The sequence below is a fragment of the Ictidomys tridecemlineatus genome, chromosome 1 (genome assembly GCF_052094955.1).
Source record: "Ictidomys tridecemlineatus isolate mIctTri1 chromosome 1, mIctTri1.hap1, whole genome shotgun sequence".
Classification (NCBI taxonomy): domain Eukaryota; kingdom Metazoa; phylum Chordata; class Mammalia; order Rodentia; family Sciuridae; genus Ictidomys; species Ictidomys tridecemlineatus.
In genome coordinates, this window is record NC_135477.1 from 243,844,880 (window position 1) to 243,871,420 (window position 26,541).

Below are 26,541 nucleotides of genomic sequence, written 5' to 3' on the forward strand. Positions count from 1 at the left end.
GCCTGTCTAGGGCTAACGCCATGCTTTTCTGAGAAAGCACTGTGATGTGGAAGTTTGGCTAAAGGGGTAAAAATGATACAGGATGAAGCAAGAAGATCCCTGCTTGCTCTGCTGGTGCTGCCAACTTGGTCTTTGGGGAATTTCTTGAACTGTTAGGAGATTTTTTTTTTTTTTTTTTTTTTTTTACTTTTCTGACTGTGCAGTTATGACAGAAAACATTTTCTGGACCTTTTCGTGTTGCTCTGGGAATATGGCTCCCTGCAGTTGGAGGGGAGGTGGGAGGTTTCTGGTGAGGGGCTTCCCAAGGCCAACCTTGCAGTGCATTCAGGGTAGTTCTTCAGGGTGAGGGATGCATGGCAGGGGTCAGGCTGACTCTGCATATTCATGGCCCTGGCTGAGTGTTCCAGATTGTCTGCAACCACCAGTTTTTATGCTTCCCTCCAAATAACGGGAGGACTGTCAGCTGTGTAAGAAGAGATGGCCATGGGGTGCTACTGTTAAGTAGATCCATATATGAGCCTTTTCAAGACCTTCCCTGACTCTCTTCACCACTGAAGGAAAAGAATATTCACCCACCACCACCAGCACCTCCAAGTAGCTGAAATTCCTCCCATTATAAATTCATTTCCTGGCATTAAATTGATCTCAAATGCTCAGAAAAAAAATACTGAATCTTTGAGAAGTTAAGCCTACAGTGAAAAAAAAATCAATATTTGGATGTGGATTTTCAACTTGGATGCCAGTGTTTCTGCTTTTGTTGGTTTGTTTTGTTGCTTCTGCTCAACAGGGCAGTTCTTACTGCTTCGTACTGTGAGAGTCTATCAGGTCAGCTCTCGTGGATAAGGTGAGGGGAAAGGAAAGCAGCTTGCAGATAGGAAGGTCAGGAACACTTTGTCATAAGGAGAGGATCATTAGAAGCATTATTTCAGTCCAAACTACACTCCACCATTTCAAAATAAAACACAAATTTCTGGACGTATCCTGCTCCTGTATTTGTTTTACTGGAGGGGTTAGACTATATTCCCCTTAGAGATGTTTCAGAACGAAGCCAGACAGTTTGGGTCATCACAAAATTTCTAAAAAGACTTTTCTTCAGCACTGATGACCTAGTAAAGATTTTACAAAGTCCTCATTTAGCTTAGAAGTGCATTAATATTATATATACATATATATATATATATATATATATATATATATATATATATATATATATATATATCTCAAGATTCTTTATATCAGCCACGGAAACCCAAATCAAACCAGAATAAACAAAAAAGAAATTTTTTGGTCCACTCAACTGCAAAGAACAGATCTCAAGATCTCAAGAATGACTGGACTAGGAACTCAGATGGGACATCCTCAGTTCTCTCTGTCCGTCTTCTGTTTTCCTTCTGTCTGAACAAATCTCATTCTCTCTGTTAAACATGGGTAGGAGAGAGACAGCATCCAAAGACCCCTTCATGCTTACATTATTCCAGCTAATGATGCTGGAGGAAGAAAGAGAGAGCTACCATCTTCCATTCCTTTCTTCAAATCATCAGGGAAGGACTCTGACCTGCTCTGTTGTAGATTGGACACCCAACCCATGAATCAACTATTATAGTCAGTTCTACAAAACACCCGGGCCAGCCTGGGATGTGTACTCACTTGTGTGGTGTGGGTAGGCTTTTGTATGTTAGTCAAGTTCCTGGCAGTAAGTAGATGCACACTCCAGACTCAGGTATTTTAAGATGTGCAATCATGAAGCCACTTACAAGTTTCTGGCAGTGTTTGAGGAAGACGACCTAGCTGGTGCAGTATCCTAAGGATAACATAGCAATGAGGAGTTCTTACCATCCTGATGCCAGGAGTATCAAGGGGAAGGACAGATTTCTGGAAATAGAAGAGATATCAGGATGGAGAGGCTTCCAGACAGAGACTATGCCTTTCAATAAAAGAACATAGCCGGCTGTCCTTAAGCTTGCAGAGAAGTCACGGTGGGTGGGGGATATCCACCCCTCACTCTCTTGCCTTCCTTCAATCTCTGGCCTCTAAATGGTCATACCCAACTGGAATCCAGAAGGAATGGGGCTCATTGGTTAATTCATGCAGGCCAAGCAGTTGGAGACTGCTGAGCCATTAGCCAAGTAGGTATGACAATTTCCTTGCCAGCGTACCCCATGTTGCTTAGAGGAAGGACTCGTGGAAATGGACTTGCCTTGGACATTTGCAGTGACATTGCATGTATGCTTGAGTAAGGTGACCTTGCTCAAGGACCAGGGTGGATCCGGTTTTAGGGCGGATCAGGTTTTAGGGAGTATCCTGCTCCTTGGGTTTAGGGCAGTTCCAGGTTTAAGGTGTACCCTGCTGGGAATAGGGCGTATCCTGCTGATAAGAGCCTGGTGGAATACGTGGATTTGGCCCAGAACGTGTGTAGAGTGCCGGTGTGAGTTTGGAAATAAAGAATTGCTGTTTGAATCTACAAGGTGTGTGGTGGCTCGTGATTTTGTGCCCAGCCAGACTGAGGCAGGAGACAGGATCTTGAAAGGCAAGATCTAGAATATATCTAATAGAGGCTATAATTAGCATCCCCTTGTAGATCATCTAGGATCAGGAAAAGAAGACTTGGAAAGGAAAATCAGGTGCTGCTACCAAAAAAAGGGAGAGAAATGGTTCTGAGCAGTTGAACCTAACAGATGGTCCATTACAAATCTCTAGGTAAGGAGCCTATGCCTAGGGGTTGTTCAGAGATAATTTTACAGCCTAGTTGATGGCTCTGATGTCCAAACCCATCGCAATCAAGCTGAAGTCTCTGTGCTGGAAGACCTGGATCTGTCACCAATACCATTTCCATCACATCCCACCTCTCTCTCTTACTTCTCAACACCCAACCAGTCACCACTTGCTTCTGAGAACTGCAGTTTGCTTCACTACATTACTTGCCCTTCCTTTTTGCACATGCCTTAATATAAATTGGCATCTAGCTGAGTGATTTATATCAAACAGATGCTCAATAAAAGTTTGATGATAAAACACTAAAAAAAAAAAGAAGATTTAAATCTCTATGTCTCCTTTTTCATATTCTCATTAAAAAATATGGAAGATAGTCAATAAAGTGGATCTGGTTTGGGCCCTGGTGTAACAGTAGTTTAAAAAGTAATCGCCTGGACATCAGGAGACCTCGCCTTATCTCCAGTGACTCATGAGCACCAAGTCCTGGAACTCAATTTCTCTGAGCCTTGGACTCTTCACTACTAATTGAGGTGTTTTGGTGGCTCATCAACCTCAATGCTATTGACATTTTGGACTACTATTTCTTTCTTGTGGGGAAGGGGTTGTCATGGTGCATTGTAAGGAGCTTAGCAGCATCCTGACCTCTGCCCACAGAGGCCAGCTGTAATTCCTCTCTCCTCTTCACTCAAGTGTGACCACCAGAAATATCTCCATATACTGTTGAAGATTTTAAGGAGGATAAAATCAAACTCCTTTCCCCATTTGTGAACCATTAGGCTAGACGGCCTCCCTACCACTTGAAAAGTAGGTTTGGCTTCATGTTTCACAGACTGAAAATACAGGGACTAATACACAATAGAAATATATTTTCTCTTATATCAAAGTCAGAACTGGTAAAGCAACTCTTCTCTGCTGAGTTATCACGGTCCCAGAACTCTTCTGCCTTGTTGTTTTGTCATCCATGGTTCATAGAGCCGATCTTTTGTTGTTCTGTCGTGTGTCTGCGTTCCAATGTCAGGATGGGACAAAGGGGTGAGGAGGGCCAGGCCACTTTCTTAAGGATATGGCCTGTAGTTGGTATTTGTAACTACTGCCATCCTATTGGCCAGGATTTAGACCCATGGTCATACCTAGCTGCAAGGGAGACTGGGAAATTGAGTCTTTCTTAATGGGCTGCTGTAGACCCAATCAAATTCATTTAAGATTGCAGGTCTGACTGTTGTCATTCCCACTTTTTGTAAATTTTGGTTCGTGGGGAAAAGAGCTTTGGAAATATGTACTTGATTGGCACAGGAAGGTGGGAAGCAGAATCTTGTTCCTCTATGCTCTTTCCTTTCCTCTGACCATTAGACCTCAAAGCCCAGCTATGGATGTCTTAGAATTCTACAGTTCTACAGGTCTGGCCCCAGAGTTCAGAGGTGGTTGAGTTCACATTGAGAAAGAACTTGAGGGCCACTCCTCACTTTTTAAATAAGTACAGAGAGAACTAGGGTACCTCTGGGGGCTAAGCCTAAGCTGTGCTTATGGAGGCTTGCGTAAAAAGAAAACTTCAAGAGATGTGAAGATCAAAGTAAACCCTGAAGGGTTGGAAAATATACCCAAAACTGGATGACTTCTGAGAGAAATGGAAGGAGCAGCTAGGGTGGGGGTGTGTGTGTGTAGGGGGGGGTGTTGAAATGCTTTATACACTCTAACAGTCACCACTATTGCTCTTAATGACTTGTGGAGTCATCAGCTAGGCCTCTGGGATCATTTGTTTATTAATTAACTTAGTAAGTAATTTTAGCAACAAATTAATTAATTTTCTTGCTTTTATCTTCAAGATTCTTCTACATTGAACATGGTAGCCTATTACCCTTTTGTGAGCTGATAACAGTGAGGCAGAGATGAAGAACTCTGTACTTCATGGTACTTCATTAATTATTTACATGATTACCTAATTAAGTAGTATATAATTACATATTGTAATACACAATTACCTATTGTAACATACGATCTATTTATATGATTACCTAGCTAATGGCATTTCCCTTGGTAAACTATTAAAAAAAATGAACTGTTTCAAACAAAAATAAAACTCAATATTAAAAAAAAAAAAAGAACGTGCTAAATTGATTTGTCCTTGGTTTCTTGCCTTGGAAGGATAAGGTAGTGTTTTGTCCTCTCTGGCATAATAAAATAAGTTTGTTAATTCTCAAGGTCTTAATTTCATATGTGTTTTGAATAGACTAGGGTACCATGATCCTATTTTTAAAACTTATATTGTGAAGTGTCATGCACATATAGAAAAGTACACGAATATATAAATAAATTATCATAAATAAAAATGTAAATGAATGATCATTTACATGTTTATCCAGAGCAAGAAATAGACACTACCACTACCCACAGCCCCTCCCATGTTCCTAACCAATCACTATACAGTTGTTCCTCAAAAGGTTAATACTGAACTTGCCTAATGGTATAATTTTGTTTTGCTCTTTTTATACTTTGTATAGTAGAATCATACTTTTTATTAAGGCAACTAGTTTTAGAGGGAAAAATTGGGTACTTGAGTATAACATTAAGTTATTAGGATGGGATTTCTGAAATCGGGACTGCCTCAAAATGCAATTGGTAGAGCTGGGGCTGGGGCTCAGTGGTAGAGCACTTGCCTGGCATGTGTGAGGCACTGGGTTTGGTCCTCAGTATCACATAAAAATAAATAAATAAATAAATAAAGGTATAGAAAAATGCAATTGGTAAAGAGCAGGACTGATCTGAGACATTCATTCTTGAGATAGAGAAAAGAGAAAAAAAGAAGAAAAGGTGTCAGAACCACTCAGTGGTTAATAAAACTACTGTTTGGACTTGACATTTGCCATTTTGTGCTTATATTCCATTAGCAAAAGCAAATGACTTGTTCAAGCTTGACATCAGTACTTTCAAGGAGGGCAAGTCATTAAGAACAATAGTGGTGACTATTAAAAGGATTATTTCCAAATGAAGATCAGTCATAAATTACAATATGCAAATAAAGGGGAAAGAGGAGCAATTTCCCAAAATTCAGTGCCCTAAGTCAGAATCTATCCACTTGAAATGGATCATTCATAAACTAAAATCTACTGGGGCTGGGGTTGTGGCTCAGAGGTAGAGCGCTCACCTATCACATGCAAGGCGCTGGTTCAAGCATCAGCACCACATACAAATTAATTAATTAATTAATTAAAGAGTTTTTAAAAAAGAAGATCTACTGAAAAATTAAACATGTATACTCTAGATGTTAGAAGCCCATACAGTTTATATAAGTGCAACAGTTTCTATAGAAAACATCTTTTACTCCATGCACTAGATTTCCAATGAATTCTTTGTTTTCCAGGAGGGTTTGAAGTACTCTAAGGGCACAGTTCACATAAAAAGAAAAACCACAATCTAATCTCTACTTTGTACTAGAAGCTTCTGCTTCAAGCTTGGATTTTCAGTATTTCTTCTGTTCTGTAATCCTATTTATGTGTGGATATAAATTATCCACCATCTACTCAAAGTCACCTGTGATGCATTTTCAGGAATTTTATGATGTCCAATCCTTGCTGACAACATAAAGCCTGTCTTCATACTGAGCAGACAGGAAAACAGGACCATTTCCTCAGGTAGTTCTTGCCCAAAATTTCTTCATTTAAATTGTACTTTCTCATTCCTCATAGAATTTGTTCCATTAAAGCACTTTGTTTCGCTTTGTAAGAATTTTCAGGTAATTTTCAATGACTCCACCTGCTTGGATTGCCTATCTTGAAAACCAGGCAGGACACTTGTTCCTTTAGGGAGCAAACCAACAGCAAAGGGATTCGAATCTTCAGAAATGCAAGTCTGACATCTTCTGGAAGACTTGTTACTATTACACCCACTGTAGTTCCTTTGTTCGACATTGAGGAGAGGGTACCTGTGGGAGACAGTATGGTGGTGTTTTTGCCAGTTTTTTCATTGCTGTGACCAAAAGACCTGACAAGAACATTATAGAGAAGGAAAAGTTTACTTTGATTCAGTCTCAGAGGTCTCAGTTCATAAACAGCTGACTCCATAACTCTGGGCCCAAGGTGAGGCAGAATATGATGGCAGAAGGGGACAGCAGAGGTAAGCAGCAGGGGACATGGCAAACAGGGACCAAGAGGGAGCTCCTCTAACTAGGGATATAAACCCAAAGGCACACCCCCAGTGACCCACCTCCTCTAGCCACTCCCCACCTGCCTGCAGTTACCACCCAGCTAATCCATATCAATGGATTAATCCATAGATTAGATTATAACTCACACAATCCAACCATTCCACCTCCCAACAGTTTTTTCGTTGTCTCACACTTGAGCTTTGGGGATCACCTCGTATCTAAATCATAACTGATGGCTTCTAGGAATCTCATTCTAGAAGTCAGTTCCTGTCCTGGTTAGGATTCAGCAGGAAATAGATGGGAAAATCTTGAACCTTTATTTCCATAAATTGCTATGGGATATTTAGCATTTCCTTCAATTATGGGATATAGAATCCTAACCATAGTGGTGTTGTTGGAGATGCTGTCAATAGTGGAAATTACTGATTTTTAAAGACCATTGTAGTTATGTGGGTATTGCAAAGTATTGCCTATATTCGTCCTTGGTTTGAAACTCTGATAGACCAGCTACCAGATGTGTTTATAAATAAGCACACTTCCTACTTCTGCTGTTTTAACATTTCATTATAAGTGTTTTTTTAAAGTCCATGTATATTATTTTACACATTTAAAGATTAGTTTGAGACAGTGTTTGTGGTTTTCGATCAGATAGTGAAAGGATCATGGTAAAAAATCAAGACTGCTTCTTGAAGATTCATTCCAGAAAGGACAGGGGAGGACAAAACGATTACATAGAGCCTCTCTCTCTTTCACTAAAATTATGACTTTTAGTTTCTGTGTATAGAATTAAATAGCAAGAGTGCCTTTTTATAAAAAATGTTTTGATTCATATTAATCATTAGGTCCAAAGCTTGTCTTTCTTTTTTTTTTTTTCATAAAACTAAACCCTTGAATGGGGTCAAGGAAGCTATCCCTTCTTCCTTCACTCCCCTGCCTTCAGCCTTACTCCCTCCACACAAAGTATGTTCACATCTTGAAAAATATAAAAATATTGTCCTTTCTATCTTTGCGTGTGTGTGTGTGTGTGTGTGTGTGTGTGTGTGTTTGTGTGCACACCAGGGATGGAACCCAGGGCTGCTTAAACACTGAGCCACATCCCCAACTCTTTTTATGTTTTATTTTGACACAGGGTCTCCCTAAGTTTCTTAAGGCCTCCCTAAGTTGCTGAGGCTGGCTTTCACCTTGGGATCCTCTTCCTCAGCCTCCTGAGCTGCTGCGATTACAGGCAAGCAGCTCCATGCCCAGCTCAAAAACTCATGTCTTAAGTCTGAAATTTGTTTTTAATTTTCATATCAAGTAATAGTTTCTGAACACTCAATTGAAATTGAAATGGGAATTAAAAAGACTTTTTTTTTAATTTGTTCATTAAAATGCTTCTACGTTAGAAACACTAAAAAATGAGAACACCCTGCCTGAGCTCACTGGTGCTCATGAGCAAAGAAATTAGTGCCTCATCCCCCTCATTTGCCACCTGTGTATGAACAGTGTGTTCAGTATCACAGACTCTTAATTGAGTGTTTTTTTCTAAATTAGTCCCTTACGTGTAGACAACAACAAAAGGAATTCCAGTTTTTATGATTGTCCTAAATTTGCACGTCCAGGCTTTGTGTCTTCACCCATCTCTGACTCCCTGTCTAACGTCATTCTGTTGACAATGAGGGACTCCTCTCGCAAAGGGCAGGTCCAGGAGTAACAAAGTCCCTTGCCTTTTGTTTCCCTCCGCCATGGTTTGAAGAGCGTGTCCCTCCAAAGTTGCTGTTGAAACTACAATACCAATGCAGCAGTATTGAAAGGGGGGCCTGCGGGAGGTGAGGCCTTGAAGCTGTGCCTTCCCAGGTGGGATGTATGTCTTGCAGCCAGACCTTGTGCAGCAGGCAATAAGGTAGTGCTTGGTGTCTCCCCTAAAGCAGCTGAGGAGGCACCCACCACTGTTTGCTTGCTGTTTGCTCTTTTGTTTGACCAAATGGTGCAAGGAGTTTGGTCTTGCAAAGGTGATGCTTTCTCCTCTGTATGAAGGTGGCAAGGGACCATTCCTGTGAGCATCCTGACCCACAGATGGGCCCTTCAGCCACCCTGAGTTTCCAGGGAGTGCTAGCAGTGAACCTGACATTCTGGGTGGGTGGGTGGGGGGGTTCATCCAAAAAGGATGTATGGCCAGGGATACCAGCTGGGTGAATGGAGGGACAGCTAGGAGGAACTGTTTTCCAGGACAAGTTTTTGCAGTAAAACATTTCAATTCTCATCCCTTTAACTTGGTGTGTGTGCTCTGGCCCTTTCTTTGTGATTCCCTTGGAGTCTTCACTAAACATGTGCAAGAGATATAAGTCTGATGTGAATATACAACAGCCTCACTTCAATAATATACTAAATTCTGTTCCTGTGCCGCCCTAACACCAGCCCCTTTGGTTGCTGATGTCAGAAAGGCACCTTTGTATGCATTGTGAGTTCAGTATCACAGACTCTTACTTGAGTGTTGTTGGGAGTGAGGAATGAATCATTGCTTTGAAACTGCCCTGCAGATATATATGGATCTGTGGTTGTAGCTCAGTGGTAGATTGCTTGCCTAGCACATGTGAGGCACTGGGTTCCATCCTTAGCACCACATATAAACAAACAAACAAATAAATTAAATAAATAAAATTTGTTGTGTCCATCTACAACTAAAAAAAAAAAAGTGTTTTAAAAAAAATCCCTTCTCCTATTGTTGTTTCTTATCTATCTTAGGTACCCAAAGCCTTTCCCCTCACTCAGGTGCCTAGTTGAATCCAGAGAGTATGCTACTGGCTGTGGCTAAAGGTGTATGGGAAGGAAGCACAAGACCAAAGCCTCTGTGGAAATCATGACCTGAATCCTTGGGAATTCTTCTCTGAGAGCTGTTGTCAAACCCATTGGAGTGTTTTCAGCTTTTTAGAGTGGGACCTTACTGTTATTTGAAGTAATTTCTGTCATTCTGGCTTTATTCTGTCTGCAGCCTATGCATTTTGCACCTGTTTAAAATAGAGGCCACCACACAGGCTACCAAGGGGGCAGAAGTTCCTAACTAGAACAGTTTTGTATTTGATTCAGATGGTAGGCAAATACTTCATTCTTTAAGCTTCAACTGTTCAAGTAAAACTCAGAGATCCTTATCTGGTCAACCACTGGATCCTGCCCAGCAGGTGAGGAGACCAGGGAAAATAGCAGTTGGTCCAAAGGTGATTGAGAGCCTGGACTCTAAGCTTAAACCAAAATATTTATATGATATCTTGCTGAAAACACTATTGGCACTTTAGAGAAAGACATTAGGTGCAAAAGACAAGAAAAACCATTGAATGACATTAGAAATTACCTGGGATCAGAAAGGATAAGCTAGAATTCTGGGCTAGCTTTGATTTCTTAAGGTGCCACTTGTGTAAGAGGCTGGGCAGATTCCCAGCAGGGCAGGCCAGTTCCCATGGTTCCCCTGCCACTGGGAAGAGAGTCTGACTCTGTCTCTCACTATTTCCCAGCAGCATAGTACAAAAATACACATGATGTCTCAGTGCCCTGGAATTTCTTTGCTCTCATGATTCTCAGTGAATTCTGCATCAAGAATCAGATTTATAAGCCAGGTACAGTGGGGCATGCCTGTAATCCCAGCGGCTGGGGAGGCTGAAGCAGGAGGATTGAGAGTTCAAAGCCAGCCTCAGCAAAATCAGGCAACTCAGTGAGACCCTGTCTCTAAATAAAATACAAAACAGGGCTGGGAACATGGCTCAGTGGTCAAGTGCCCCTGAGTTCGATCCCTGATATAAAAAAAAAAAAAATCCACATTTATACCATGGCACAGTATTTATGACAAAATCCTTCACTTTGCAGGAAGAATTCTAGAGCATTTCTACAGGATTATTCATAAGAACATTTAAAACTTTGATTCTAGGTAGACTCTGATTTACCCACTGCTTTTCCAGAACTTATCTCTTACATTAAAGGGACATTCTGCAAAAAGAGTCCACCAGGCCCAAGAAGTTCCAGCAGCTGAGTGAACCATCTGGAAAACAGCTCCACAACCTCTTCAGACACACTCACCATGGCAGGGTGACCCTGCAGGGACTGAGACTCTGCCAGCTCATTTGCAGCCAGTATTTTTCACAGATGCTCCCTAGTGGGTAGCAATTTCCGGGTATTTTTCAAACGGTTTTCATCCTGCCAGCTGGGCACAGTGCAGGAACCGCAGCCGGATGGACCAATCAAGGGCTGCTTGCTGGCCTGATTTGGATTAGACTGGATTGTTTGAGCCTTGTGCTGAGGTTGGCAACCCCTTTCTTTCCTCTTCTGTAGATTTCCATCCTCCCTCCTTCCACTTCTCTAATCCTCTTTGTCCCTGTGATGAGATCACCATCCTGTCTTCTTACCCTCTCCCAATCTCCTCCCCAGGCGTACACCATTAATGTGCGGCATACGTGATGGGACTGTGAATCTAAATCCAGATTTGTCACTAACCAGCCCCATGTTGTGTTCTTGGTCAAGTTGCTTAACCTCTCTGCAGTCTCACTTTCTTCTTTGCTAAAATGGGGGAGCCTATCCCTAGTGCCAGGTAAGTGCTTTTGCAAATCATTTCATTCAGGCATACCTCTGATGAGAGCCAGCCACTCCCCCTTACCTCTAAGTTTGTTTTCTGGAATATTTCAGAACACGGGACTTGGAAGTCTTCACGTGTAGTTTACATGGGCCTGATTCAGTTCAGTGGAAAGCAGGGACTGACATTAAACTCAGAAGAACACTTGAATTTCCTTATTACTGCTGAAGAGGGGAAGAAGAGGCTGAAGGAAGTGCAAGACCTCTAAACTCAGTGGTGGAGTGGATTCACCATCTCCAACTGAGTCTGACCTCCCTGCACTTTTCCTCCAGGGTCCCAGGATTCTAACTAATGAACAATGAATCAATTATGCCCTCTAACTTTTAGAATACAAAGGTAGAAGTTTGACAAAAGAAGAGAAAAATAAGAAAACAATCTGGAATGTTTAACTTCATTTCTATCACTTTAAATTAAAGGTAACTTTTCTCAGATTATGAAAGTAATATAGAAATTTGAAGACTATTGAAAATATAAATCATAAAATGCAATTGCTCATATTAGAGATAACCAATGTAAACATTGTGCTCTTTCTAATCTAGACCCTATAAAAAGTTTCCTCCACTATTTTGAAACATCAGTCTTACACTAAAATCTTCCTGGCTCGTGGAAATCTCTGAACCCCAGAGAATGCAAAGTTCCAACAATACTTTCCATTTTTTTCCCCATATTTCACCCTTACCCCAAATGAAAAATAGGGCTAACTGGTGACTATTTGAACATGTAGCATAATTAGGGATCAATTTTGAGGTCTTCTGTTACTTAATATTTCTAAACAAGCCTTAGTATTTCTGTTTCAGTAAGTTTTTCCAAGGGCACTTTTTCCTAATATGCAGTTTTTGCTACTCTGCTTTAAGTTCTTCAATGGCTTCCTATTGCCCTTTTGATATTGCCCTTCTTCTCAAGAAGACATACAGACCATCAAGATCAGACCCCTGTTCCTCTCTCTGGTCTGCAGAATGTCCCTATTCCTGAAGCACTCTTTCTCTTCCATTGCCTGGTTAATTTCTAATTTATCCATCAGGCTAGGCTAGATCCCTTTGCTATATGCTCTCTCTGTATTCGTATCATCTTGAGCATTCATTGCATTACATCACCATGGCTTAATTTCTGCCTTTTCTAGTAGATTCTGAATTCCCTGAGAATAATGACCGTCTATTTTGCTCATCATTGTATTTCCATCCCCAAGCATGGGCACTTTTGCAAAATGAATATTTGATAAATATTTGTTAAATACATCACATATATATGTATATACTCATTTATCTCATATATGTATATACATGTGTATAAAGTGTAAATATATATATGTATATATAACATGTGAATAAATGAATGTCAGCCTTAATGTGCATTAATCAAGAAATTCTTCAAGAAAACATATATGTATACTTTTCTTTTTCAGAATTATTTTTTAGATTTCATAAGCAGCAAGCTATGTGGAGAGAGAACAATGTATTTGTGCCCTTTTGTGACACCCACAACACATAGTTTTGGAAAGATAAGATTGAAACCTTTATATAGCTTTTATCATTAATGCTGTTACTCTTAAATCTCCTGGAGAAGGTAGAAAGTAGCAGGTGATCAAGATCCTGTTCCTACAATTGAAGAAAGAAACATTAACTTTATATCTGCCATCTTACTACTTAGAGGGTAGCAGAGACAATTTATTAACCATTGTTACCACAAATCCCCACAATGCAGTCTTCCTTATTAGCATCTAAACTTGAAAATGATTAGCCATAAATGCAATATACTTACGGTTATCAGACAGATGGAGAACTGAGGCTCACCCAAAAGCAGCAGGAAATCCAAAGGTGCTCCTATTTAGCATACTTAACGTTCTTCTGTGGGTACAGTAACTAATCCAGTCATTATAATGATAGCTAAGAGCCCACTTTCTCTGTAAGTAGCCCTTCAAAGAAAGGGTTCTAGGAGAGACAAAAAAATAAATAAAAAATAAAAGACACTATCAATGGGATCTTGGATATACCTACATCCTACCTACGAAGCAGCAGCCCACTGCTCCAGCTCATCCAACCAATTTCCTTACTCTATTCCAAAACTGTAGAGAGGACAGGGGGAAAGGATATCCCAACATCCTTGGGGTAGGGCTAATCATTCTGCCATATGTATGAAAGTTATAATTAATTAAACTACATAAACTATGAAACAAAATCTTGCTTTTATTTATTGTACAAAAGTGTAAAATACTCCCTTATTCATTATACAAAACTAGGAACAACCACACTTCATGGAGAGACTAACCCTTCCACATCCCTATGAGCCCTTATGACCATGCTTCTCCTGCATTACCTACACTGTGTTTACCGATGGCATGTTTATTCCCAATTCAAAGTCATTGCTCATGCTGTCTGGATGCCTGGAAGAAATGCCTTTCCTTTTTCTTTCATTCCTGCAAATCCAGTCTGCTCAATGAGGACCAACCTGATGACAGCCTTCTCTTTAAGACCTTCCCCAACACCTCCAGTCCACACTGGTCTGCCATTTGTCAGATTTCCTTTGCACTTATAACCAGCTCCACTCATTTTGATGAGCAATTACATTTTGCTTTGCACTGTCTCTTGGTTGATCCAATTTTTATCTTGACTTCTTAATGAGTCTCTAAGTCACTGAAAGGAAGAAACTGTAACTTACACTTCTTGGTATTTTATTAGAGTACTAGTCATACAAAAGAGGTTGAAAGATGTGATAAATAATTAGGATCATTATGAAATTAATAGTGAAAAAAAATGTAGACCATTATGGTAGAATTCATAATATTTAACTATAGCCAAATGGGAAAGAATTCATTTGATAACACAGACTAAAGAGAAATCAGTCTATTCGTTTTGATTGTTAGAAAGATTGTTTTTTTTTTTTATAATCCAAAGACACTGGATTAAAAATGAAATGACAAGCCAGGTAGAAAGTATATTTTCTGAATTGGATTGTGTAACTATTAGAGAATTATCATTATTATGCTGATTAAAAGCACAATTAATCATTTGAATTGTAAAAGGAACACTAATTGTTATAGTTTGTGCCTTGAATGTCCCCCAAAGGCTCTGTGTGGAAGGTTGGCCCAAAGTGCAGCAATGGTCAGAGATGAGGCTTTGGGGAACTGATTTTATAATGAGGACTCCGACATCATCAATGGATTCATCAAGTGATGGGTTTGCAGTTGAATGGACTATTTGGAGATGGTGGAAACTATAGGAAGTAAATGTCTGGGGGTGTGCCTTGGAAAGCCACCCCTCTTCTTCCCTACCTCTCAGCCCCACGTCAGACCTAAAGTGATGGAGCCAGTGGATCATGGACTGAAACTTCTGAAATTGTGAGACAAAATAAATGTTTCCTCTTTTAAATTGTTTTTCTCAAGTATTTTGTTATAGTGATGGAAAGCTGACTTAAACAATGATAAACCTGTTCCCATGGTTCTGAAGAAGACAAGAATCCCATTATTAATACTACTGAGGGGCTGGCAAGAAGAGAGTGAAGGAAGTACAGCACCTATTATTTTAAAAAATGGTAAAATGAGATTAGTCATCACTGTGACAAATGCTCCACAAAAAATCAACTCAAAATGGGTAATAGGGCTAAATGTAAAACACAACACTATGAAATTCCTACAAGGTAATATAAAAGAAAATATGAATTTCCCTGAGTGTGGTGATGATTTTCAGACCTACCAAAAGGTATGAGCCACAAAAGAAATAATTGTTAAAATGGGGATAATTAAAATAAAAAGCTCCTGATCTGCAAAAGACCCTGTCAGGAGAATGAGAAAACAAGCCATAGCCTGGAATAAAATGTTTGCAAAAATGTAAGATAAAGGATTGGTATCCAAACTACAAAAAGCAAGCAAGCAAACAAACAAAAAACCCTTAAAACTCAACAATAAGAAAATAAAATACCCCAATTAAAACGGGCAAAAGATCTGAACAGGCATTTCTGAAAAGATGCTTTATGTTATGTCATTAGGGAAATGCAAATTAAAACAATAAGATACACACCTGATAGAATGGCCCAAATTAAAACAGCAAATCCTGCCAAGGATGTCAAGCTCAGAAACTCTTGTACATTGCTAGTAAGAATGCAAAATGGCACAGTCACTTTGAAAGACAGCTTGGCAATTTCTTATGAAATCAAACAGCCTATCTAACAATCACACTGGCATTTACCTAAAGGAGTTCAAGATTTATGTCCCCACAATAATTTGCACACAATGTTCATGGTGGCTTTATTCATAATCGCCCAAACTTGGAAGCAAACAAGATGTTCTTCAGTACAGTGAATTATTAACTGTGGTACACCAAGATAATGGCATATTATTCAACACTGGAAAGGAATGATCTATCAAGCTATGAAAAGCCATGAAGGAATCTAAAATGCATAATACGAAGTGATGAAAGCCAATTGGCAAAGACTAAACAATGTATGATTCCCACTATACTATATTTTGGGGAAAAGCAAAACTATAAAGATAGTTAAGGGATCAGTGGTTACCAGGGAATAGGGGAGAAAAAAGGGATGAATAAGCAGAGTGTGGAGGATCCCTTAGGCTGTTACACTATTCTATATGATGGATATATGTCATAATCTGTTTACCAAATCCATATAATGCATATCAGAAGTGAATCTGAATGTCAATTATAGATTTTGAAAAATAACGATGGAGGTTTATTGGTTTTAACCAACATGCCCTCTGGTTGACAGTGTTAACGCTATATATATGTAAGGGCAGGAAAGGTATAGGAAATCTCTGTACCTTCCACTCAATTTTTCTCTAATCCTAAAACTAAAGTAGACTAAAATTCCATTTTTTTTAAAAAAAACTCTGGAATATAGTTTTTAAAAGTTGTATCTAATCTCAAGATTTCCTTGAAAGTTTTCACATAGGAAAAGAAACTGTTCCCGATAACTTAATGAGAATGTTTCATTTCATTCCTGAAGGTGGCGTTTGTGCACTGTGGTCAAAGAATGCTTCCCTCATTTGTTAAATAAAGAAAACTTTACCAGACACTAAAACAACCCATAAAACTGTCATGAGTAATTCCAGCAGCGGGCTGAAGAGGGAGGCTGCTCAAAGCACCTCTGCTTCTCCATGACAGAGCTTTGCTTTTATAGATTAAGATTATAGACTTAGCTGTGAACACTGGGACCCGTAACTCAGTTTACAGGCTCCTTAGACCTGAAAGAATATTTGCAGTGCTGAATCTCTGGGATTTATTAGAGGCACCACCAACTTCCTGGGCTAAGGGAGGCCACAAGATCTCACTGAGACGGCAAACCGGGATGAGGCCCCTTTGCCTACATACAGCCTGTAACCAATTTATTCTCAGCTGCAAGCAGTTGCACCATGGAAACTATTTGAATTTAAAAGGAAAAGCCCTTAATTGAAAGGCACCTATACCCAGCACCTGCACAGCAATTCCCATGAATGTGTGTGATTCACAGAGTTCTGAACTCCAGAGATCTAATGTCAAGAGCATCACTGGGGCCCAGCAGTCTACATGTAAGCAGTTTTCTAGAATGGACAAGCTCTATAAATAGAACACACCACTGACAGAACCGACAACATGGACAAATCTCAAAAGAAGGATTCCAAGCTCAAGAAGCCAGATATAAAAGAGTACTCATGGTATGCCCACATATAAAGTTCTAGAATGAACACATCTACAGTGACAGAAATCAGGTCAGTGGTTGTATAAGGGGGGCTAGGTGGACTACTACAAAGGGTCATGAAAGAAATTTCTGATAAGATGATGTTCTATGTTTGATGGAGGCAGTGGTTACATGGGTAGTTACATTTGTCAAAAACCCCTAAATGTACATTTCAGATATGTACATTTAATTGCATATAAATAGTATCTAAACAAAGTTGATTTAATAAAAGATTCCTCCTAGGTGATTCAAAGGTACATATATGTTTGGGAATCACTGACCCTTTGTTATAGGAGAATGACCAGATCTTGAGCATACATCAGCCACACTGGGGCTTTGTGTGTGTGTGTATGTATGTGTGGCATTGATAGAACTTGAAAGAACTTCTAAATCTCAGGGCATCATCAAGATCAACTTGTCTGACTTCCAGATTTTCCATCAGAGAAAACTAAAACTCAGAAAGATTGAAGGACTTTTCCAAAGTCACACAGTAAAGTACCAGCAGATATCGGAAAAAAAATTCTTGCAGCTTTTGCTTTGCTCTGAGCATTACACTGAATTCAAAGAAAAAAAGAACAGGAAGTGTCTAGTAGATATTCCTACTACTAATTTGCTCTAATTTATTTCCTTTAGTCTTCAGGAGCATCTACTCGAATACTTGAGCCCAAGAAACAGACTAGAATCAAATCTCATAAGGAAGGATTGAAAGACTTTGGTTTCAGGTTGCTCAGTTACTCATCCAATTAATGACTAATATTTGTTGAGTGCTTTCTACTCACAGTTCTAGGCACAAAAGATTCAGTTATGAAGAAGACAGACAAGATACCTACCCTCAAAGAGCTTGCTGGGCATGGTGGTGCACGTGTGTAATCCTAGTGACTCAGGATGCTGAGACAGGAGGATCATGGGTTCAAAGCCAGGCTCAGAAACTTAGTGAGGCACTAAGCAACTTAGTGAGACCCTGTGTCTAAATAAGATATAAAAAGCACTGGGGATGTGTCTCAGTGGTTAAGAGCCCCTGGGCTCAATCCCTGGTATCCAAGGGGGAGTGAGGAGCTTGTCCTCTGGTAAACAATAAAGAAACATGCAAATACAAGAGCAAGAAAGCTTTAGACCTTGAAAAGAGCTTGGAGGACACAAACAGGTGATTGACTTGGTAAATGAAAAGGAGGGTCTGCCTTTCAGCTGGGCTCCTGGGGCAGGCCATTCCAGGCAGTGACACTGAGCAGCAAGAGAGAAGCTAGAGATGGTGGCACTGTCTCAGACACTTCCAGGGCTGTCACAGGGAGGAGGAAGCTCACTTACCTCATGACAGCTTGAAAGACAAGCAAGAACCAGTAGGAGGAAAATAGAAGTTTAGGGAAGAACTTTCCACCTAGTAGAAAAAGAATTAATACACAGTTAAAGCATGGCTAGATTTTGTCTTTTTTATTCATAATTTTATTTTTAATTCTTAGAAACACTATGTGGTAGATGTTACAGAGTTCGTGGGAAGGAGCAATGTCTCTCTCCCAAGAGATTTGCATATTTCAAGTGGAATAGTCATATACTAGGGGCTTGGGAGCAGGGATCCTTCATTGACTGCTAGAGGATTCCTAAGGTCTTTTCTATCTCTAAGCTAGTTTAAGTCTAAGGTAATAATTTGTTTACCAAATGATACACCTGTGAGTGTTTAAAGGCTAGTTGTGCTAGTTGTGTCTATGGAGCTACAGAACTCGGTGATACTCCAAGTATTCACAACCTGGCTCAGGCTGAGCACACAGTAGGTGTCTAATTTATGTTGCTGAAATAAAATTAACTCCTTGGCTGAGATAAAGACAGGTAAGTTAGGGGCCCTTTCATTTTGGGGTCCCCAGACTGATTATGTCATAGAGACCACTAGAAAAGGCAAATGAGACATATTGCAAATTCCAGCCTGGTAATGGAAAGTTACTGAAACTTCTTAAATAACAACAGGGTGTTTCCAGTTTAAGTGTAAACTGAAAATTCTCAGGAAGACCTTTCCTTGAATATTCTTTCTGAGGAATGCTGCCGAATGGCATTCTAACACATCTTTCAATGAGAATCCAGAACATGGCCAAGACCTGCTCTCCAAGATGGGTATCAGTAGAAGTATCAGTAGAAGCCATGAGCTCCTCATGAGCTGGAAATTCTGCCTGGCTTCCTTTCCTTCAGTAGGAGAAAATGTTCTTCATTTACTTCAGGAAAATAAAGTTGCATATGAAGAAGTGGCCGCCTTGATTAGAAAGTACTTAGATAAGTGACTCTCCAGAGAGATGGGTACACATGTATTCTACGAAGACAAGGGAAGACAAGGACATCTTGGATTATTGGGCACCAAGCTTCCTGAAGACCTGTGGACGAGATGAAGTAGGTGAGCTGCAGATTCCTTTCTATGAATCACAGCTTTGTCAAAATTACCCAATTACTGATTCCACTTGGCTCCTCGTGGAAGACAAAGTTCAAGCTACAATACAGGTAGCAACAAGATCCATGTACACACAGCAAAACAAAATTCCCCCAGGCCAGACACACTCCCGTTGCCTCTGGATGGCTGCTCATCTTCAGATACCATGTCCTCTGCCTCTGCTATGCTAAATTATTGTTGGATTAGACCACAGACTGCTCAAGGCCCAGTATCCCCTGTCTTACTAGCACGATGCATGGCAGAGAGAGAAGGCTGGCTGTTAAGGGTATGATGAACGGATGCCACTTCAGCGTCTCACTCTCCAGGGCCTGGGACTGCTAATAAAACTGAACACCTCTGTGTGCCAGGTGCTATGCTAAAACTTTACAGATATCACCTCATTTAATTCTTAAAACAATCCTATGCAGTAGGTACTGTCTCCATCACTATTGCTTAAGTCATTATTCACATTAAACAGAACAGACCTTGACTTGAAACCATGGTCCTGTATTACAAGTTGGATTTGGCTGTTTATGTGCTCTGGGAACATGGGGCAGGCGGCATGCAAGAATCTCTAGATTGCTTTGTTCCAACTCAATCCAGGTCCCTACCTACACAATAGCCAGTTTCTTAGCATTTTGGGTGCAACTTTGGTTTTTCTCACTTCTGAATAGAGAGAAAAAAGCCAATGGGCAGAAGTAACTTTTCTGCCTCTTGTTTTCCAATACTAACAACAGACATCTAACACCAAAGTCTCCAAATAAATTGAAATTGCCATGACCAGTGTCTGGAGGTGCCTAGGGTTCTGATATCCTATTGCAAGAGATGTTTTAGTTCTAACTTGGTAAGGGGTAGGTAGACTTTTAGGAGTTTACATATGAATCCTACATCTTAATTCATCTTTTAAAATAAGTGACCATTTCCTGGGAGTTTACTCTGTGCTAGACACTGTGCTTGTGTGTTATTACTCAGAGTAATAACAGTCCATGGTCCCCAGTCCAATCACAATGGTTTTCTTTCCTCCTTATCCTGTTTGAAAGAATTTAAATGTCTTGTCAACCTTTGAAATTAAGAATTAAGAATATTTCCAAAAAACTCAAATCTCAAGGTCTTCTTGAAAATCTTAGAAGATCTAGACACAATGGCTCTACATTCCTGCATAAAAAAAAAAATTGGTTTGAAGCTCTGAAGTGCTGCCTACTGTATGTGTTTATTTATTTTTATATTACATGATATCTTGGATTTTATTCCATATTAGTGCATAAAAGCTATCCTTTTATTTTATTAAATCATTATCAAGTTTTTGAATAGGTAGTACTTGTGTCTGGTACTGAATTCAAAAGATAAAAAGGGTATAAACATACTGTCCCCCAGCCACCCAGTACCACTCCCCAAGAGGTGACCACTGTTACCAAGTCTTGTGTGTTCTTCCAGAGGTATTACACACACACACACACACACACACACACACACACACACACACACACACAGAAATACACATCCAGGATTTCTAAGGCCATAATTTGCAAGGTGTATCTTTATGTGACTAAAAAAAAGAAGAAAAAACATTAAAACTATGACACTGTAGCTTAGTGGTGGTCCCGCCTGATTCATGAATCAGTTGAGTCAGTCCCTTGTTGATTTGAAATTTGTTTCATTTTTTTTTTGTCCAGAAGGCTAGATGGTTTTCCCTGTCTTCTCTTGCATCCCTTGGAGTATGGCACATAATCCTTTTATGTGTATCTCATTAAGAAAATGTGACAGTACTTTATCTACTTGTGGATAGCTTTATATTTTAGATCTTAGATTTAATTGTGTAGTTATTGTTTTGATATCAAATAGATTGAGGCTGTTCCTTTAATTTGTTTTAGTATAGAAAGTGAGTGTGTCTCTGGTTCCCACCACTTCCTATGGTCTTACCTTGGACAGCTTCACTTGTGTTACTTGTCTGACCCCTGCAGAGGTATTTTCCCCCCACATTTTTTTATTGATACATTATAGTTGTACATAATGATAAGATTTGTTGTTACATATTCATACATGCACACAAGATAACAATATAATTTATAGGTTTGAGGTAGCAACAGCTACACTATTGAATGCATGGTTAGACAATGCAATTGGTAACCTCACTGGTAGTGCATTTGATATGAGAGGCCACGAGGTTTCAACACCCGAGGAAAATCCATCTCAATAAGACAGACATAGCTATGTGCATGCACAACTGCTCAGCCCAGCTAGAAAGAACCCTTTGCAAACTTGAACACAGCTAGAGTTGTTGGGTTATCTGACCTGGGGCTTCTGATCTCTGGCTTGATTCGCCTCCCTCTCTCTTATAGGTGGTGTGTCTAGGGAACTAGTAGGGGATGTAAGGAAGGAAAATAAGACTCATGTTAGTATAAGACAACTTGATGAAGAGCCAGGTGAACTTTAAACATGGCTTCCATGCTTACACAGAAATGCATTGGCTTTGGTGAAAACTGACATGATTGTTCTAAGACAGATGCACACGTGACCCTTACACTAAACCTTGATCTTGGAAGATATTCTTCAGATAAATTTTTGAGGCATGAGTTCCAGATCTTCCTCTACTTGGATGCCCTGTGCACCTTTGAATAAGCTGCTCTCTGACACTCAGTTTATTCATCTAGCCTACATGAGGATGGGTTCATACTGGAATCTAGATCTAGCTTTTTAAACTTTCTGCATGATAGATACCTTTGCAATACCTGTGATTTTGCATTTACCGACTCAGTGATGTCCATCTCTAATTTCTCTACACGAATGTCCAATGCTTGCCTTGAAACATATCCTAAGTTTTGCTAGTTTCTCTTGTGTCATTGTCACAGAGAGAGTATTTGATGGTGCCCAGCAGCTGTATATTAAAGATATTTCTTAGCCTCCTATCCCTTGAGAGAAATAACAAAACAGCCTGGTAGAGCAGAGCATATCCACTGCCCTGGCGTCCCATTCACTTCCTCTGACTATGAGATGGGGACCTGTCACTCCCAGAGCAGCAGGCCCGGACCTCACTTCTCAGCACCTTTACAGCTCATGTCAGCCAGACCTCGGTTTTATTTCTGCTCTAGATTTAGAATTGTAAATTGGTGATACGAAGGAACAGGACCACTTATAACCTGTTCCTGTGAAGTGGCCACAGGGACAGCAGCTCTTCTCTGCCTGCGGAGGTAGGAGCAGCAGGTATTTTGGTAGCAGCGGTGGAGAGGGTAGCTGTAGAATCTGCAGTGGGTGGCCCAATGCCAGGGCACTGGTCTCTTCACAAGACAGGGTCACTGTGGCTTTGGGGCATGGTGTTCAGTTGATTGGCCTGACCCAAGATGCTGGGAGTTACAAATATCCTCTTTAAATTCCTTTTCTGCTTAAATGATCTACACTTGGTTTCTATGGCTTACAAATAAAATGCTGAATGACACAAACCTTATTCTTCTCAACTCTTTTCCAAAGAGAGACTTCTCAGGAAGTCAACTGTCACAGTAGATTGAGGGAGAGGGGAACAGAATGCTGAAACTGCACAACTTAATATAACTGTGGTGCTGTACTTCCTTCCATTTTGCACCCTAAGAAATTTGCAAAGAAACAGCAACAAAGGTGATATGAAGTAATGAGAAACCTCTTGGGTTATTCTACTGTTATTCCATCAATAGCTTCCAAATGATGCATTTTAAAGCAATTTCATTAGGAATTTGGAATTTTCTAATAAAACAGTGTGTATAAACCATATATGCATTTTTTTGCATGCCCACTGTGTGTCAGGATCTGTTAGATGATGGAGTAGAGTCATAGAAGGGATAGGTTTTGTCTTTGAAGTTAACATGAAAGTTCAACATGATATTACAAGTGCTAGCAGAGTGCTACAGGAAAAGAGTATAAGCTGAACCTGTTTTTAGTGGTCAGTAATCGGGTTGTCCTGCTTTTAATAGATCAAGGTATGATCAGGTTGTATCTGAGAGTTTGTGAGGCATCCAAGGCAATGTACTAGGAATAGTTTTACCTTTGTTATTCCCAATAGCCATTATAACATCCATACAAAGCTTTCTTAGTGTTCCTTAAGTTTTCTTGTTCCAAAGGGACTAAATAATTTTTGTAAATTTTGTTTAGGATCTCAAGTCAGTTGTATTTTGATTTAGGGGGATTTCTGTTTCCCTTTACCAAAAAAAAAAAAAAATTGACAAGTCCCATTGTCTGAGTCCATTTGCTATTACTGTAACAGAATACCTGAGACTGGAAATTTTATCAAGAAAAGAGGTTATGTTGATCCCTGATCTACCACCTATGACATTATGAGACAGTTCAGGGGACTAGGAAGTCTAAGATTGAGCAGCTGCATCTGGTGAGGGCCTTGTGTTGCTTCAACTCATAGCGGAATGTGAAAGGACCCGTAGACTCATGATAAAGGGAAAGCAAGATGGGAAGAATTTGTTTTACAACAACATACCCTTCTAGTTCCATGAGAATGAGAACTCACTGGGGAGAAAGGCATGAATTCATTCATAAGGTCTCTGCCCAATAATGCAAACCCCTCCCACTAGGTCCCACCTTCCACCACCCCCACATTGAGGAACTAAGGTTCTAGCATGCTCCTCCCTACTTTTGAGGTTCTGATATGTCCCTCTCTACTTTTGAGGGACATATTCAAACTACGGCACCCACCATCTCAGGTTTTCAGCTTGTGGTTCCTTTTGTGCACCTGCCTTGCTCCCAGGGTGAGGACTCAGCTGCTAAACACCTTCAAGTCTGATAAGGGCTGTCAGACAGACTTGGCACAGGCAGCTCAGGCAGAGACAGCTCTTCTGTGACAGGGACCTTGCGTCTGAGCGGTTGAGGGAGGCTGTGTGGGGAGAGGTGGCAACTCATTCACGGAGTTTCTCTGTCACCAGGGCCACCTAAACTAGGATGCAAGCATCTGCTTAACAAGGTGCAGCGTCTTCGGTCTTGTTTCTGACCGTCTTCACTTCAAAAGCTTTTCTTTATGAACCCAGCAGAAAACTTCTCTGGACTCAATCTTCGACACTCCTACGTTTCCCACAGCAAATATTGTTTCAATTTTTCGGGCACTTTTTTTTTTTCTACTGTGAAAAGTACAAATACTCCTAAAGAAATAAGAAGAACTCTTGTGAACAAAAAAAATCCTGCTGCTAAGAGGGTTGGAAAGAAAATACAACTGTTCTCAAAATTCAATTTCAGACCAGTGTTTGGAATGGAAAGCACATTTTTTCACAGCAGCTAGTTGTAAATGGTGATTGGGTTCCCAGATGAGCCCACAAAGGACCACTTAACTCACAATGTTCCTGTAAAATCAATCAGGCTGCCTTAGCCTTGTATAATATTTTCATACCATTTGCTGTTTTTTCATAAGACATAGTCACTCTCTATTTACAGGTTCACTGGAGGAAATTTTTTAAAAAATAGAAAGAAAAAAAGGATATATTTAAAAATATTTTTTGAAGTATGATGAATATAAAATGAACCACAATATTTAAAATGTAAAACTTGATAAGTTTGATATAAGTTCATAATTGTGAAGCTATAACATCACAATAAATATTATGAGAAACAACCCCCCCCCAAAAAAATCTCCTAATGCCCCTTTGTTAAAAATCACTTTCCTCCATCCTCACGAAAATACTGATGATCCTTCTGCCACTATAGATTAAAATTAAAAGTATTTAAAAAATAATTCTGTATAATTGATTTACGTAGCATGGACTCCTTTGGGTTTGACTACTTTCAATCAATTAAATTACTTGGAGATTTACCAACCTATCGCCTGTAATCAACAGTTCATATTTATTGTGAAATAGCATCCTGTTGAATTGTTATATAACTATTTATTTATTCATTCATCTATTGATAGATATTTGCTGTTGGGCCTCAGAAGACCTCAAGAGTGTCTCAGAAGTTTCCTGACCTCCTGCCCTCCTGGCTCACATCCCCCACTCTCCCCAGAGGCCAGCCATAGAAACTAGAATTCCCCTTCTGTAAAGTGGGTTTCCCCCAAACCAACCATAAAGCCTAAAAATATGGTTCTCACTTTTCTCTACTCTTCTGTGTGTAAGGGTTGGCCATACCGACATTAAGACCCTCATTCCAGGGAGTTCCTGATTCCCACCCCAGAGGAAGAAAGGCCACAACTGAGGGGTCAAGCAGAAACTGAGCAGATGGATTTTGCCTTGTTTCTCCCTCAGTTTATTACGATGACGTCATACCTCTCTGTCCAATCATATTCATGCATGGTTGCCCGTGCTCCATCAAACTTGAGCATAGTCAAACCTAAGCATAAAAATGAATAGTTGGCAGGCCAAAGCTTCCATGTCTTAGGCATGTAATAAATTTTATTTGTTCTTTTTCCTGTTTAAAAAAAAAAAAAAGTTCACCCTGGGTTGGCGGTGTCTTCAGTCTGAAGGTTCCCACATCATGTTTTATGATTAAAATATTTATTTTGTTTTTCTCTTGTTGACCTGTCCTTTGTGAGAAGGGCGCCATCCATGATCCTTTGTGATGCGCAGGAAAGAAATTATCCTCTTTTTCTCTCCCTGCATTTGCTTTTGGTGTCTTTTTCCAACACTAACAATTAGAAAGACCTGTGAGTCCCACTGATATCCAATAATTCCATTCAATTCTGACATTAAATGTTTAGACATGGACTGAAAGTTAAGGAGTCCATGTCTAAATATTTAGTGTCATATTAAATGACCACATTTAATATGACCCACAAGACTGGCCTCATTTCAGGCACCAGCTACAAATGGGATCCTCTGGGAACCCACACTTCTCCAAGGCTGACTAAAATTTCAGCAATTCCCAGAACTCCCTTCTCACGTTCCATAATTCATTTTAAAAACTCATAGAACTCCAAAAGAAGAAATGCAAACGTCCAGAAAACAGATGGGAAAATGTGCAGTATCTTTAGCAATCAGAGAAATGCCAGTCAAAACTACACTGAGATTTCATCTCATTCCAGTTAGAATGACAGTCATCAAGAACACAAATAATAATAAA

General features: G+C 39.9%; 1 long non-coding RNA gene across 1 annotated transcript in view; it reads left to right on the top strand.

Annotated features, from left to right (window-relative positions):
* LOC144366886 (uncharacterized) overlaps positions 1 to 25,990 on the top strand; it is a 30,431-nt gene extending 4,441 nt beyond the window's left edge. The window contains exon 2 of the long non-coding RNA XR_013426049.1: positions 25,397 to 25,990. This is a non-coding gene — a long non-coding RNA (uncharacterized LOC144366886). The remainder of the gene's footprint in view (positions 1 to 25,396) is intronic.
* The last annotated feature ends 551 nt before the right edge of the window (positions 25,991 to 26,541 follow it).